Raw genomic sequence first — 17,481 nt, 5'->3', positions numbered from 1 at the left:
TAGAAAGGACTTGATTTTTGGAGTTTTGAGGAATGAGGAATCAAATGTAAAGGGAAAAATAGAAAAGTAAAGGAAGATTTTTTTATTTATTATTATTATTATTATTATTATTTGCCAACAAAAGGAAGATATTTTAATGGTTATGACTTTGAGTCAATTGATTCATTCAATTTCACACCAATACATTTTTTTTTTTTTTTCTTTAACTGTAAATGACGAGGCAAAGTAACGCATGTTCCCGGTGGCCGGTCAGGAGTCAGGAGGACCACAATTCACTATTGAGGCAGTAATAAATGCAAAATCGCATCGTCATCATCATATAATTATAAATTATTAATAAGTTATATACATGACTATGTAGAAGATGAATCTCGCCAAATAATTAATCCCATCATCCCAAGGACTCACTTCTACTTTGGGTTTGAATATTGAATATGCTCATCTTCTCTTTAATATTCTACATTATCCCTTACTTAGGTTACATCTTAATACTTTTTATCTTTGAAATGCTTATTTCATTGGACTGTTGGACCCTTGGATTCTTTGGTAGCTTTTTTTTTTTTTCTCCTAAATAAATAATCTTTTATCTTTTTTCAAAAATATATACATAAATAAATAAATAATCTTTTATCTAGTCAAACTGTCTAACTCAAATTGTATCCCTCTAGACTCTTAATATTCTTTGGTCAACATCACGTGCACTCCGCGTGATGTCATTGGGCCTCATGCCATGATTATATATATAACCAGGACAGAGCGCATTATTTACTCTTAGCAAACAAATTATTTGTGCGTTTACATGCATTTTGGTAATTTGAAAGTCAACATGCATGTATAATATCATAACCACCAAATTTACCAAAATATATATATATATATATATATATTCAATCTGGTTCATATTATATTTTTAAGTTTAGAATTTTATTTGGATCAATATTCCGTAGTAATATGTTATGGGAGAAAATTATCATGCAACATATGTGATGTTTGTTTGTACGAAGTCTCGAATTTAAACTTAGCTTGAGCTTGGTCATATATATATATATATATATATAGCTATTACTATGGATAAAGTCAAGCACCACATGGTAAGCAACAACTATCCATAATTTTCAAATCTATAGTAGTTATGTAAATTGATGGTTGTGAATGAATGTTACCCATCAAATAACGGACGATGTCTCCCATAATAATATTTTCATCATAACCACCAAGAAAATCTCAATTATATATATATATATACACACACACATACACACAAAATTCATTCTAATTTTGAAATGGGAAAAAAATGGATGACCATTATTTTTTAGTAATGCTAAAGCTATCACCTAAAATCTACTAAACTGTATACCAAACACTATAAATATTTTATTGGTTTATGTTTTGTTATAATAATCCCTTAAACATTCACTAATCCATAACTAAATCATATTAATATATTAACAAATAAAATATTGACATATAATATTTGACATATATCTTGATAAATATAGTCAATACCTCTAATATTATTATTATTTTGATGAATACCATCACTATTTCATATTGTCCACAACAAAATTGACGCGACTTTTTAGTAAAAGGATCCGAAAATATCTCATCTCAAAAGAAGCCCCAAATTGATATTAAAACACCAAAAATTCCCAAAAGCAACCAAAAGTCTACAATATTGTAGATTTAGTAAACAAACAAAATTCCACAAATTTTTATTAACCACAAATAGTTGGGAAATATAATAACCCACTTAAAATCAAAAGATAGGTAGTGTCAATGTTGATCGATTGAAGGATGCTAGCTAGCTAGAAACCAAACAAAAGGGATCATCAATAAAGAAAATTCTCAGTTGGGTTTGTCTTCTTTAAAGGAGAGATCAGATGTTGTATTTTGATCACTTCCAAATTCATCATTTATGTTCACTCCAACACAAGGAAATCTGTAGATGGTGTTTTGAGCTTCTGTTAGCTTGAAAAGCCTATCTAAGATTTGACAAAGAAATGGGATGGAGAAATTGGTTTACATAAGGCCCGTCAGTGTCTTTGAAACTTGATACAGCATAAATTAACTCAATGGGAATTCCAAGAATCACTTATTCTTGAATGTATATAAAAAAGAGATTTATGAAAAGGGATTGTGAGGAAAAACATCTATAAATATCAGATTTATATAATCTTCATAATTTGATGATTGTTGATAGTCGTCCCTTACAATTGTTTTCCATAAATCTTTTATAATATCAAAACCATATGTACAGATTTGATACAGTGAAGACACAATGAGGACACTATAATAAAGATATCATACATGGCAGCCATATTGATTAAAAATATTTATACATCATTAATAATAAATTTAAAAGAATTATAAAACACATTTAACGAGTACAATTAAGAAACACTTGGACAGTAGCAAAAAAAAACACCGGCAAAGTTTTGTTTTCCACCTATCTGTAGCCATGATGGTTGCTTTGGCAAGTGACTGTTGGTACCTTCATCTACCCCACTGCTAGCATCTTCTTCCAATATATGGCGGCTAATCCTAGGTTAGATTTTGCTATTTATTATAATCATTGTTGACTTCTTAATTTAGGGATTTTATCTTTGCGAAAACTTTTAAAGATTTTGGATCTATGGTTTCATGATGTCAAAGATGACAAAACAAAGCCTGAAGTAGATAAAAACTATTAAAGAAATTATAAAATAATGAAATTAACCAACTACTCTACAATTTCTTCTCGAGTTTGCGCGTTTTGTAACTTAGATCTCCATCCTTTGTACGCATGTATAAAGTCCATATTTTATGTTTTTGATGAATAAGTTGTATGTGTGCATCCATACATCCTCAATGAGCAGCATCTTATATTATATAGTATTAACTAATTATATGCATCCATATAAATCCAAATCATCCATACCAACACCATGATATGGACGGCCCCAATCATATGATCTCATTACCAATATCATATATATACTATAGTATTTTCCTTTCCATAGTCCATTCTCAAAATTGTTTAATACTTGTAGCTTGGGAGTATTTCTTTCTAATGATTTTGTTTTCTCCAATGGCTTATAGTTTCATGGTATTTGAGTAGAAACTGGTTGGTTTTGGCATGTTGAGGGAGCTTTTGTTCAAGTAATTGGTCTTTCCATGTATGAAGAATACCTTACAAATTCTGTGGATTGGTGGTCATTAACAGTACTTTGTTTTAAACTATTTATGAAACATACACTTATTTTTATATTCATATTATATCATGCTTAATTAAAAAAGTCAAACTGAAACATTAAGGTTTTGTGCAGTTTCTGGTGAGCCACCATTACTTTTAGCAGCTTAAGTTCATTAGACTACGTGAGCTGCTGTTAAAGAAGATAAAAAAAGAGTTCTGAAGCAAAGATGTAGATGAAACAAGGGAGAGCAAGTATTTTTTTTTCTTTCTTAGAGTCTAACCTCTATAATTTATAAGTAATGAAACAAGGGAGAGCAAGTAAATGTAACGATGAGGGGTTGATGCGGTCTTACAAATTTTGAAGCAGAGATGCAGATATGTTCTTGATTCTTGCAATTAATCGAGGAAGTAGCAGAAGGAAGAAATAAAAATTGATAATTTTTTTCTGATGAGCCGTTATGGAATTGTGCAGTGGACATCTATACACAGAAATTCAAAATATCATAGTACAGAAAATTGCATTTTAGATTCTTTCATAAAGAGGCTATGATGGTACAGAGTCAATATTTCAATTGGGTGTGCCTGCTACCATGACGGTTGTGAAAGAGCTTTGTGGGCTTGACATTGTGGAGAAGTGCTTGGGAATTGAGGATAGGCAGCGTCAAGTGAAGGAGCTTCTCTGGTGGAATTAATGCAGAAAGAAAACTCAAAGAACAAATTTCTACCTCTTGTTATTATAATTTTGTTATAAGAATATGAAATGTATTTATCACTTGATGCACTTATTTTAGTACAAATTTTAGTATCAGCGAAGCACTTACATATATGCTTCATCGATTAAAGTACCCTATTGAAATACCACCTACAATTACACCATAGAAGCATGAATTGAACTTTACCATTAAGTACCCTCTTGAAAGGCCCCATTTACAATTATACTTTAAACATATCATATTTATCCATGTAATTATATACTACATTTTTATGAGATTGGAATCAGATTTAATCATCCAGCAACAGAAATGCATACTTAATAGTTTTTATGTTATTCAGACTCATAAAAAAGTATTCAAAAACTAAAACAGATTGTAACCTAAAATAATTTAAAACTACATTAAGTATATAGTATGAAAGACATTAACGAAAACCTGAAAACTTCATCTGTCTTCTATTAAAAATAAAAACAATAGAAAATACTTTATTGCATTGATAATATTTTTTTTTAAAAAAACTTTGATTTTCTTGATTATCCATATTTTCGCACTACTTGAAGGCTTGCTTCTGCCAATATTTTGTTAAAAATAAATCATTGATTGTCTAGACTATCCATATTTTCCACTGCTTGAAAATCTTGTTTCTAGTAAATTTCAATTTTAATAACTTGTAATGAATACATTTTATTCAAAAAAAAAAAAAAAAAACTACTTTACAAGATATACAAAAAATAGAAAGCAAAAACAAAACTTGCACTTCAATATTATCTTTCTCTACTCGATTTGAGAACAATCATTAGAAGTAAATGTTCTACGAAATCAGCATTTCAAATATTATCCTCCTCATTCATGGTTGAACTAAGGCAAAAAAAAAAAGAAAAAAAAAAAGCAAACATCATTAGTATTTTTTTAATACAAATCTAACACATATTAAATGAAAAAATATCAAGAAATATCAACTTTCAAGTAATTTTGGACAATTTTGCTTATCATGTGTTCGTTCACGAAGCTCACAACCATGACAAAGTCTCCCTTTTGTACTTGTACTCTCTTTTGCAGCTTTGATTCTTTCTTCACATCCTTTTGCATGCACATTAGAAGGATTACTTACACTTTGAGTTTTTCTAGTTCTTTTACCACTTATTGAATTTCGAATGACACCAGTCCCAAGATTAATCAACTTAATTTTATTGTGCAATAAATCCAAATCATGCAATAAGAGGTTGGTTCCCTCCTCAGTGAGAGATGCATCATCTACAATAAGAGAAGATATTGTAGACAATTTTGCATGTCTCGTCATTAAAGACTTATTGTATGTCTCATTGATTTCACAACCACTATTATCACATACTATTCCAACTTTTGCACTTCTTGTGGTACGAACCTAGGACGACCTGCTCCTAAACCCGTATTATATTAGCCCGGATCTAATTATGTTCAAGTTCTAATGGTCACCTCAACCCCTAACCAACCTGTGATTAGAAACCTTGGTATATCGAAGACGCCACAATAGGTGATGGATGTCCTATTGATAAGTCAAAACTAAAACACTCATTCACTAATGGTGTTTTAGGTGTTCAAAGAGAACAATGAGAATTCAATCTCACAAATAATTTTCTGTATAAAATTCAAGCTTCCTTTCTCATTGAAAATAAACCTTTAAATAGGCTTTGAATGAACAAAATAAAACCCTAAAAGAATTAGGAAATTTCGGCCAACGTAGAATCCAATTAGAAAATTGCCTAATTTCATATCCTTTCCTAATCTAATTTGGATTAATTAATTCTCTTATTTTGAAGTAGGAATTAATTAATTTACAATGAAAATAATAAAATAATAACTTTCCTAAACTTATTTGTCCAGCAAATAAATAAATAAAAATCCAAAAAAAAAAAGTCAAACGCAAATTAGAAAACGAGTTGACTAGTTTGACAACTAAGCTGACTTATGTCTGATGTCCGAGCTAACATATGTCTGCCTGATATATGAGCTAACTTATGGTTATCTGAGCTAACTTATGTCTGTCCGAGCTAACTTATGTCTGCCTGATGTCTGAACTAAGTTATGTTTGATGTCCGCGGTCAGATGTCCGAGACATGGGTGTCCGATGTATGGGTGTTTGATATAAAATGTCCGATGTATCAACCTCCACCACTTGGATGCTTAAAATAGGTTTTTTATCTTTAGGTATGGACCAGCCCTTTTGAGAATGAATTACGTTCTGGATAAAGGCAGCAAGGTTGTCCTTAAACCTCTTAGTTTGAGCTCTAGTGATCGGTCCAGTCTTCATCCGTATCGGATCAGTACCCCAGTGAGTTGTCAGTTGTGTGAGCTCGGGCAGATTCGCATCATCTTGTCCATCTTTGTAGGATGTATTGGTTTGGTAATTGAAATACTTGCTTGATACAAAAAAAAAGCCAAAATATGTCTACATGGGATTCCTTTGAATTCAAATTGTTTTCAAGTACATGATACCTAATGAGAGTGTTTATTATAAGTAAGCCTTTGAGGTTTTGATGATGAACTTTCGTCAACCTTATTAATAGTATAAGTCATAAGCTCTTCATCTTCATGGGTGGAATTTACACAATAAGAATGACTTTCAAAAATCTCAATCCCAAAGAGTGTAAAAATATTTTTTGTATATATTTTCACCATTTGTGTTTCCATTGGCCATGAAGTTTTTAGTCTTGGTTTTTCATTAACATTAATATGGTTAGCAACCAATTTTTCATACTATTGATGACTAAGTGCTCTGTTAAAACGAGAGATAAAATTCATTAATGAATTTATATCTGAGATATACCTCATAAAAAATGCATGTGAACTTTCTGCTCTTTGGCTGCTTGACACTCCTGCACTAAAATTTTGATTCACATATATAGAAACCCCTTGGTTATGAATTTCATATAGTTGACATAATCAATCGTTATCTTCCGATTTAGCTACTTGCAGCACATGAGCCCAACTTTTTTCACTCTTCAATCCTCTCATAATTGCAAATAGCATTTTTGAACAAATGATAATGGTCACGATAAACTATTGTATCGATTTTTATAGAAAATTTGTTCAAAATATGTCAAATACAATAACGATGATATGTTTTTGGAAAAACTTCTAAAATGACTTTTGTCATTGCTAGATCTTAATTAGTAATAGTTACTTAAGGTGCACCCCTTGGCATAACATCTAATAATTTACTAAACAACCAAATGAAAGATGCTGTTTTCTCGTCGCTTAAAAAACCACATCCAAATATGATTGCCTGTCCATGATGATTTACCCCAGTAAGTAGAACAAATATCATACCATATTTGTTTGCATTATATATTGTGTCAAAAAATATAATATTGGCAAAGAAACTATATGATCTCTTAGCAAATGAGTCTGCCAAAAAACATCTAGCAAATTTGTTTTTTTCATCAGTTTCTTATTCAAAATAGAATGAATGATCTTTTTGTTTTTCTAAATTTTTTTTTTATTAATGACTCAACATCAATATCCTCAACTTTTTTTTTTTTTTCAAATTCTTCCCAAAATTTCTAATATCCCTTTTTGTGCACCCAATGTTTTGAGGACCACCTAATTCAATTTCCATCACTCTTACTGGTTGACATACTGGCATATTTGCTTAAGATAATTGTTGACTCAAAACTCATTTTGCAATTGATACCTTTCTATGAGACCTTAATAGATGAACTTTAGATGGAGTTGAAGGAACATGATAATATCCTTCCACAAATTGAGTTACAACCCAATTTGACATTTGCTTAACCACTGTTAACTAGCCTTACAACCCACCCTAAGTAGACCTCGATATCTTTCACTTGATCATGTTTTGGAATGTTTCCACCTTTTCTGATTATCTTCATTTGTTTTTCCCTCTTTAAAACAAACAAATTGTTTCCCAAAAAGTTTATTTGTCCCTTGTCTTTTTTTGCTAGAACTCATTCTCGCACTAAACCCACATTCTGTTGCATATGGATTATAAAATCAAAGGCTTCTTCAATGACTGAAACTCTCGGCAAGTTTGGGTTATTGTTCCTTGCCAACATTTGTAGTATATAATTGAAAAGGAGATTCCCTAGCCATATTACTATAAACAAGTCAATATATGAATAAGACTATTATTAATTTCAATCACGTAAAAAATATAAATATACAAATAAATATTGATAGTTATCGACCACATGAAATGAGCAAAAAGTAAATTAATGATAAACTTCTTACGCAGATACCATGAAACTATAAGCTGTTGGACAAAACAAAATCATTGGAAAGAAACACTCCCAAGCTACAAGTATTAAACAATTCTGTATAATACCATCACCTACATGGTATTTAAGTAGGAAGTGAATATAATCCTATCAGCTTTTGTATAAACATATCAACAATCAAACAACAATCAACTATCTTGTGTAAGTTTTGTCTATCACATGAGAAATAATTAGGAACTTGCACATGTATCAATTGTTTCATAATTGATTACTACGTCAGCATGATAAGAAAAAGTTGGAGACAAAAAGTACTATGATGATCATTCACATTCAATAACAGAGCTTAAAAGTTTAAATAAATAAAAAAATATTAAATTTGATGGACTAAAATATTAATATATATATATATATATATGTGTGTGTGTGTGTGTGTGTGTGTGTGTCTATGTTGAAAGCATAATTGATCATGGTGCAATCAACAAAAGCCAACGTTGGAGACCAAAAGATTTAATATTTTTTTCATTAAATATTAACAAGAAGCATAATTGATCATGGTGCAATCAACATGCATAATTGATCATGAGGACTAATAAATTGGAATGGTAAAACGAACAAAAGATTCTAAATTTCTAAAAGTTTTTGCAAAAGATAAAATCCCTAAATTAAGAAATCAACAATGATTATAATAAATAGCAAAATCAAACATGAAATTAGCCACCATATACTGGAAGAAGATGCTAGCAGTGGGTAGGAGATACCAGCAGTAGGTAGAAGGAGATACCAGAAGTCACTCGCTGAAGCAACAATCAAGGCTATAGATAGGTGGAAAACAAAATTTTGCCGATGCTTTTTTTGCTACTTACCAAGGGTTTCTTAATTATATATGTTTAAATGGGTTTTATAATTCCTTTAAATTGATTATTAACGATGTGTATGACAAGACTCGCCCTGGGAACCCTCCCAGGACCTCCCGGGTGGTCTCGCCTAGTGAAGTCCCACTAGACAATCCTTAGAGAATATCCAATGGAACCTCACTTTAAAACGTGGACAACGAATACAAACGATAACAATAATACCTCAATATATATATAAATAAATCCACAACAGTGTAAAGTCCACAACCGGTCTACTGTACTACAGGCCATAACCACACATATAAGTACCATGGTCTTTACTGAGTCCCACATTTAAAATCAGAGCATTCTAAGAGTGTCAACGAAGTTTAGGATTACAAATAAGTAATAAGTAAGTCCAGGAGGTAACAAAGATAAAGGAAAGATAAATACAGCTGCTATTGTGGAAGGAACAAAGCGATAAGCTGTGCGTGAGGTACACTGCTACTAGCTGCTTGGGCCTAGGGGAACGAATTTAAAACAAATAAAATGTGAGATAAAGAAATCTATGTGAGTGGCATAGTATAATAGAAAAATAATAATTTATTTATGAACAAAAATCTATCTCTCAAGACCTCTTGTTCCACTCGTTTGAAAAGTTTTCCGTTTAAAAATCATTTCACAAAATCCAAACTTGCATCCCAATTTAATATCATAAAAATCGATGCTCAAAAGTATAAATGAACGATCATTGTAATATTATAAAATGTCTCAAATCAAGATATAAATATTTGAGCATAAAATATAATAAACACAGTTCCACCAAATAAATATGAAAATGCATAAAACACCATAATATTTGTAAATCAACAATATATTCAAACATGTACAATGTACCATACGATGTACCAATCTGTAAATCGTGGGAGACATCCACCTCACGACCCTCAATATACGAAAGGTGTCGTGGAAATATCAATTAACCGTCAGGACGTATCCAACTTCATGGTCCATGGCAATAATAAACCGTTAGATGATACCAACCTTAGGGCACCATAGTAATAATAATAAACCGTCGAATAAACCCAACCTCACAGTCCGTGGTAATAATAGATAACCGTTGGATGAAACCAATCTCAAGGCACCATGGTAAACCCAGTGCTCTGTAATATAATACTAAACCAAACTCTAGTACTATGCGATATATCAATTTAAAATAACCGATACAGTATTCTACCATATCATAAATTATAATTTAATATTCACGCTCAACCGCTTATCTAAATATTCAAAAAAAAAAAAACTTGAAATCATTATTTCTTACTAAACTAAGAAAATACCACAATGAAATATATTTACCATAAACCGATTTTAAGCACCTAAAAATTTATAAAATATTTGAACATCCTTAAAATCATATAATTTTCAATATGCCTTCTCAAATCGATTAATTTCCAAAGTGATTTAAAACCTCAATTCAAATACCAAAATAGTTAAATACCACAAGTTCATTCATGAACTCATTAGAATTGCCAAACATTTAAAATATTGACAAAAATCATATAAAATGATAACACATACATGTAAAAGCAGATCCTCATATATCCATAAAATGAACATTCAAATCAAACAACAGGTATAAGTAAAATACTCAAACTGCATATATATTATACTATATACCAAAAACATTTTTAAAAATAATACCCACTCACTGTATTGCAAATGTTCACTTCTTCTCCTCTGCAGGCTCGCATTCAGTCTCAACTCGAGTGCCTAAAATATAATAAAATATTTCTCAGGCTCCGATAATTAAACTAAAGACACTTTTATGTCCCAAATGTCTTAAATTGACTTATATTACTATAAAATTATATAAATTGAATACCGGACGGTCCAATTATACCGCGTACCTTTTGGACCCGATACCCAAAATTGGGGATTTTCACCCGAAGCTTAATCTTTCGAAATTGAACCTCCTAATGGGTCCTAATAATATCCAATTTCACTAATCCAACTCCAATTTTAACTAATTTGATCAATTTTATCCAAACACAATCCCAACTTATCCGAAAATTAACTAATTGATCCAAAAATGGAAAAATTATCAAACGACCTCCAAAATTCACAAACTTTATATTGAAGGAAAGCCAAGAGATAAGGAACCCACCATTATGCTCACCTTGGTCCAAAGTTTCCTCTGGTGGCCGGAAAACGCGGTTGAAACTTCAGCCAAACTTCTCATCTTTGGATCTCCCAAACGGTAAGGAATATGGGCAAAAGAACTGCGGAAATGAGTTTAGAGGGGTTGAAAATAGTGGAAAAGGTGTATGGGTTGGCCTAAAAAGGCCAAAAATTGCGAAAATCCGGCGACCCACCTTGCCAGCCTCCGCCACTTCTCCGGCCAGATCCGGGCGTGTTCGGCCACTGTTCACCGTGAAATTTTAAGGCCAAGCTCGCCTTGACGTGCGCTTCCTCTTTGGATAGTGCGTGTACAAGGTTGGTGGCTGGAATGGGCAAAAACGGCGGTGACCCAATTCGACGGTAAACAGGTCAAAACGATCCAGTTCGAATCCACGGATTTGAAAGGGAGAATTTCTGGGGTTCTAAGGTTGAAAAGGGTATTTTGGAATTTGGTTTCCTATTTGGCATGCTTACCGAGGCTTATATAGAGCCTAGGTCACTAACAGAAAAAAACTTGGGACTGGTTTTGGATACTGATATAAAACTTATGCTTAAAGTTTTTCAGAACCATAACTTTTTATTCATCACTCGGAATTTGGCGTGCTGCCAGTCTGTAAACTTGTATCGACGAGATCTACGTAATGGTACCTCAGTTGAATAAAAAATATTGACCATTGAAAAAGTCAAATTGGACATATTTTTCATTTGGTCAAACTTTGTCAAATTTGGTCAAACTTGTGTATTTTGGTATGGGTTGTTACAACCTACCCCCTTAAAGAAAATTTGGTCCACGAAATTCATACCATAGTTTTGGAAGAGGTGAGCATACTGACTCCGCATTTGATCCTCTCGCTCCCAAATCGTCTCCTCGACAAGGTGATTTCTCTAAAGAACCTTCACCAAAAGTATAGTCTTGTTGCGAAGCCTTTTCTCTTCCCTTCCTAAAATTTGCATTGGTTGCTTCTCATAAGACAAGTCGTCCCTCAACTTAATCTCCGCTGTCTCCAATACATGTGATGGATCTGAGATATACTTGCGGAGCATGGAGATGTGAAAAACATAATGAACTCGAGAAAGCTCCTCCGGTAGTTGATCCTGTATGCCACTGGACCTATCCTCTCTACTATCTCATATGGTCCAATGTAGCGAGGATTTAACTTTTTTTGTTTTCCATAACGTACTACACCTTTCCAAAGAGAGAGCTTCAACAATACTCGATCGTCAACCTCGAACTTGAGATCCTTTCTACGCACGTCCGCGTAGCTCTTTTGCCTGTCTTTTGCTGCTTTCAACCTGGCCCGTATAATATTGACCTTGTCCATTGTCGCCTGTACAACCTCAGGGGCTAGAAGTTTCTTTTTACCTGTCTCATTCCAACATAATGGAGTCCGACATTGTCTCCCATACAATGCCTCATAAGTTAACATCACAATGCTCGAGTGATAGCTATTGTTGTATGTGAACTCTGCCAAAAATAGATATTCATTCCAATTTCCCTTAAACTATAGTACTCATGACTTCAATATACCCTCCAAGGTCTGAATAGTCCTTTCAGATTGTCCATCGATCTAAAGTTAAAAAGCGGTACTCAAATTTGACTTGACACCAAGTTCATTCATTAATCTTTGCCAAAATCTTGAAGTGAACCGTGGATCTTTGTCAGATATAATCGATATTGGTACCCTATACAAGCTCACTATATGATTCATAAAGCGATCTGTTAACTTCTAAGGACAAAACCTCTCATGAATGGGTAAGAAAATATGCGGATTTGGTGAGTCAATCCACTATCACCCAAATACCATCATATCTATGAATTGTGGGGGAAAGCTTGAATATAAAATCCATTGTGATGCGCTCCCATTTCCATTATAGGGCAGGTAAAGGCTATAAAAGTCCAGAAGACTTTTGTCTCTCTGTCTTCACTTGTTGGCAAATGAAACACTCGGATATATATTCAGTAACTTCTCTCTTAATCCCTGCCCACCAATAATACTCTTTCAGGGTATGGTACATCTTAGTACTACCAAGGTGCATGGCATAAGCAGAATTATGTCCTTCCTCCAAATTTGCCTTTTTAGCTCTTCATTGGCTGGAACACAAAGCCTAAAACCAATCACCAATGCTTAATTGCCTCTATTAGCGAAATCTGACTTTTTCCTTTATTTAACTTTTCTTCTCATTCTCATCAAGTAACGATCTTCAAATTGGGCTTCAAGAACACAATCCATAAGTATTGGTCATAGTTAAAAGCTAGCAAAAAGTGCTCCTGAAGTATGCATCCACAAATTAACATCCAACTCTTATAACTCAACCATAAAAAGAATAGTGCAATCCATATCCTTGAGCAACCTCATCCATCTCTTTTGCCTTAAGTTCAACGCCTTCTGAGTAAACAAATACTTAAGGCTCTTATGATTAGTAAAGATCCGACAAGTGACTTTGTACAAGTAGTGCCTCCAAGTCTTCCATACAAAGATCACTGTAGCAAGTTTTAAATTATGAGTCAGATAATTCAACTCGTGCTTCTTCAACTGTCTAGAAGCATAAGTAACAACTCATAACTTCTAAAGTAAAATCCATCCATCAATTCAAAAAGAAGGCTTAGAACTTAAATCTAATTTACTCAAACCAAATATCAGTGTCACAAAGTGAAAATGTAAATTATTTTCTTCACCTTTAATTACACTTCTAGTACTTACAATTATAAGATATATGTTCCTCATTGATTATCCAGTTTTCTTAACCTCAACAAACATCTTTCTTTTAACCAAATTTATCAAAGTCGTGAATAAAATCTCTCATACTTATTCTAATGGAGGGCTTTAGATTGCTTATAAAGCCTAATAGAAATCCTCAAGATTGTCAACACCAAAAGAATATGAATAAGTAAGTCCAGAAGATAACAAAAGATAAAGGAAAGATAAATATAGCTGCTGTCGTGGAAGGAACAAAGCGATAAGCTGTGTGCGAGGTAGACTGCTACTAGCTATTTGGGCCTGGAGGAACGAATTTAAAACAAATAAAACGTGAGATAAAGAAATCTCTATGAGTGATATAGTATAATAGAAAAATAATAATTTCTTTCTGAGAAAAAAATCTTTCTCTCAAGACCTCCCGTTCTACTCGTTTGAAAAGTTTACTGTTTAAAAATCATTTCACAAAACCTAAACTTGTACCCTAATTTAATATCATAAAAACCAATGCTCAAAAGTATAAATGAACGATCATTGTAATATTATAAAATGTCTTAAATCAAGATATAAATATTTGAGCATAAAATATAATAAACACAGTTCCATCAAATAAATACGAAAGTGCACAAAGCACCACAATATTTGTAAATCAACAATATATTCAAACGTATACAATATACCATACGATGTACCAATCTGTAAACCGTGGGAGACACCCACCTCATGACCCTCAATATACGAAAGGTGTCATGAAAATATCAATTAACTGTCGGGACGTATCCAACCTCACGATCCATGGCAATAATAAACCGTTGGACGATACCAACCTTACGGCACCATAGTAATAATAATAAACCATCGGATAAACCCGATCTCACAGTCCGTGGTAATAATAGATAACCGTTGGATGAAACCAACCTCACAGCACCGTGGTAAACCCAGGGCGCTGTAATATAATACTAAACCAAACTCCAGTACTATGCGGTACATCAATTTAAAATAACCGATACAGTATCCTACCATATCATAAATCATAATTTAATATTCAAGCTCAACCGCTTGTATAATTATTTAAAAAAAAACTTCAAATCATTATTTCTTACTAAAATAAGAAAATACCACAATGAAATATATTCACCATAAACCGATTTTAAGCACCTAAAAATTTATAAAATATTTGAACATGCTTAAAATCATATAAATTTCAATATACCTTCTCAAATCGATTAATTTCCAAAGTGATTTAAAACCTCAATTAAAATACCCAAATATTTAAATACCATAAGTTCATTCATGAACTCATTAGAATTGCCAAACATTTAAAATATTGATAAAAGTCATATAAAATGATAACACATATATGTAAAAGCAGACCCTCATATATCCATAAAATGAACATTCAAATCAAATGATAAGTATAAGTAAAATACTCAAGCCACACATATATTATACTATATACCCAAAACATTTTTAAAAATAATACCCACTCACTGTACTGTAGATGTTCACTCCTGCTCCTCTGCAGGCTCGCCTTCAGGCTCAACTCAAGTGCCTGAAATATAATAAAATATTCTTTAGGCTTCGATAATTAAAATAAAGACACTTGTATGTCCCCAATGTCTTAAATTGACTTATACTACTATAAAATTATATAAATTGAACATCGGACGGTCCAATTATACTGCATACCTTTTGGATCCAGTACCTAAAATTGGGGATTTTCACCTGAAGCTTAATCTTTCAAAATTGAACCCCCTAATGGGTCCTAATAATATCCAATTTCACTAATCCAACTCCAAGTTTAACCAATTTGATCAATTTTATCCGAACACAGTTCCAACTTATCCGAAAATTAACTAATTGACCCAAAAGTGGAAAAATTATCGAACGACCTCCAAAATTTACAAAATTTATATTGACGGAAAGCCCAAGAGACAAGGAACCCACCAGTATGCTCACCTTGATCCAAAGTTTCCTTCGGTGGCTGGAAAACTCGGTTGAAGCTTTGACTGAACTTTCCATCGTCGGATCTCCCAAACGATAAGGAATCTAGGCAAAAGAACCATGGAAATGAGTTCATAGAGGTAAAAAATAGTGGAAAATGTGTATGGGTTGGCTTGAAATGGCCAAAAATCACAAAAATCCGACGACCCACCTCGTTGCTGGCCGTCGCTTCTCCGGTCAGATCCTGGCGCGTTCGGCCACCGTTCGCTGTGAAATTTTACGGCCAAGCTTGTCTCGAGGTGGGTTTCCTCTTTGGATATATGTGTACAAGGTTGGTGGTCGGAATGGGCAAAAATGGCAGTGAGCCGATGCAACTGTAAACCGGTCAAAATGACCTAGTTCAAACCCACGGATTTGAGGGGAGAATTTTTGGAGTTCTGGCGTTGAAAAGGGTATTTTGGAATTTCATTTCCTATTTGGGATGCTTACCAAGGCTTATAGAGCCTAGGTCACTAACAGACAAAAACTTGGGACTGGTTTAGATACTGATATAAAACTTATGCTTAAAATTTCTCAGAACCATAACTTTTTATCCATAACTCAAAATTTGGCGTGCCACCAGTCTATGAATTCGTATTGACAAGATCTACACAATGGTATCTCAGTTAAATAAAAAGTATTGACCATTGAAAAAGTCAACTTGAACCCATATATTATTCACTTGGTCAAACTTGTGTATCTTGGTACGGGTTGTTATAGTGTAAATATTTTTAATTGACATGGTTGCCATGTAGGATATCCTTATAATAGTGTCCTCATTGTATCCTTACTATATCAAATCTGAATTTAAATATATATATATATATATATTCCTAAAATATAATTTAGAAAATATACCACTCACAGTACTGATATTTGCTTATGCTTACTTTACTATAGGGTCAACTGCAAGTTCCAAAGGGTGCCTAACATATACCATAAATATTATTTAGATATTATATATGTTATCCAAGGATGCTGGAATGGTTTAAATACTTTAAAATTACTTTTACTTTTTCGGGTTCTCAAAATTGGACTCTAGGGGAGTCTAGCTATACTGTGATCTCGAATGGCCTATTTCTCAAAATTTGAAATTTTCTTATTTATACTCATTTTCGTTAAATTAAATATTTCATTAATCTCTATTAATCATTAGGAAGTTAAATGTAATAAGAATTCCCAGAAAAAAACTTTCAACACAGATCAATTTTACTGTAATTACTAGAATTAGCTAAAAAATGGTAATATTTTAAAAAATCATCTACAGTTGGCAAAAAAATATAACAAATAAAAGCTTATAAGATAAGGATTGAGAATACTTAGCTCAGATTTACCAAACTCATTGTCGATAACTGGAAAATGGTTGTAAAGTTTCAACCGAATTTCAAATCATCTTATCTCTTAAATGGTTTTGAATATGACAAAATGAAGGCCATATTACAAATAATGGCCAAATTGCTTGAAAATGAAAAATGGCCGCTGTAGGCTTTAGAAGCTTGATCTGAGCACGTTGCTAGCCAGCCGATCATGAAATTTAGTGGCCAAAGTAACCAACTTCTGGGTTTTGATCGATGGTGGCCAATGCATATCGGAGTTGGGTGGTTGGAAAATGGTCAATTTTGGCCAAACTCGAGAGAAAGAGAGAGAGAGAGAGAGAGAGAGAGAGAGAGAGAGAGAGAGAGAGAG

This window comes from Ziziphus jujuba, chromosome 8 (genome assembly GCF_031755915.1).
Source record: "Ziziphus jujuba cultivar Dongzao chromosome 8, ASM3175591v1".
Taxonomy (NCBI): Eukaryota; Viridiplantae; Streptophyta; class Magnoliopsida; order Rosales; family Rhamnaceae; genus Ziziphus; species Ziziphus jujuba.
This window is presented reverse-complemented; position numbering follows the sequence as displayed.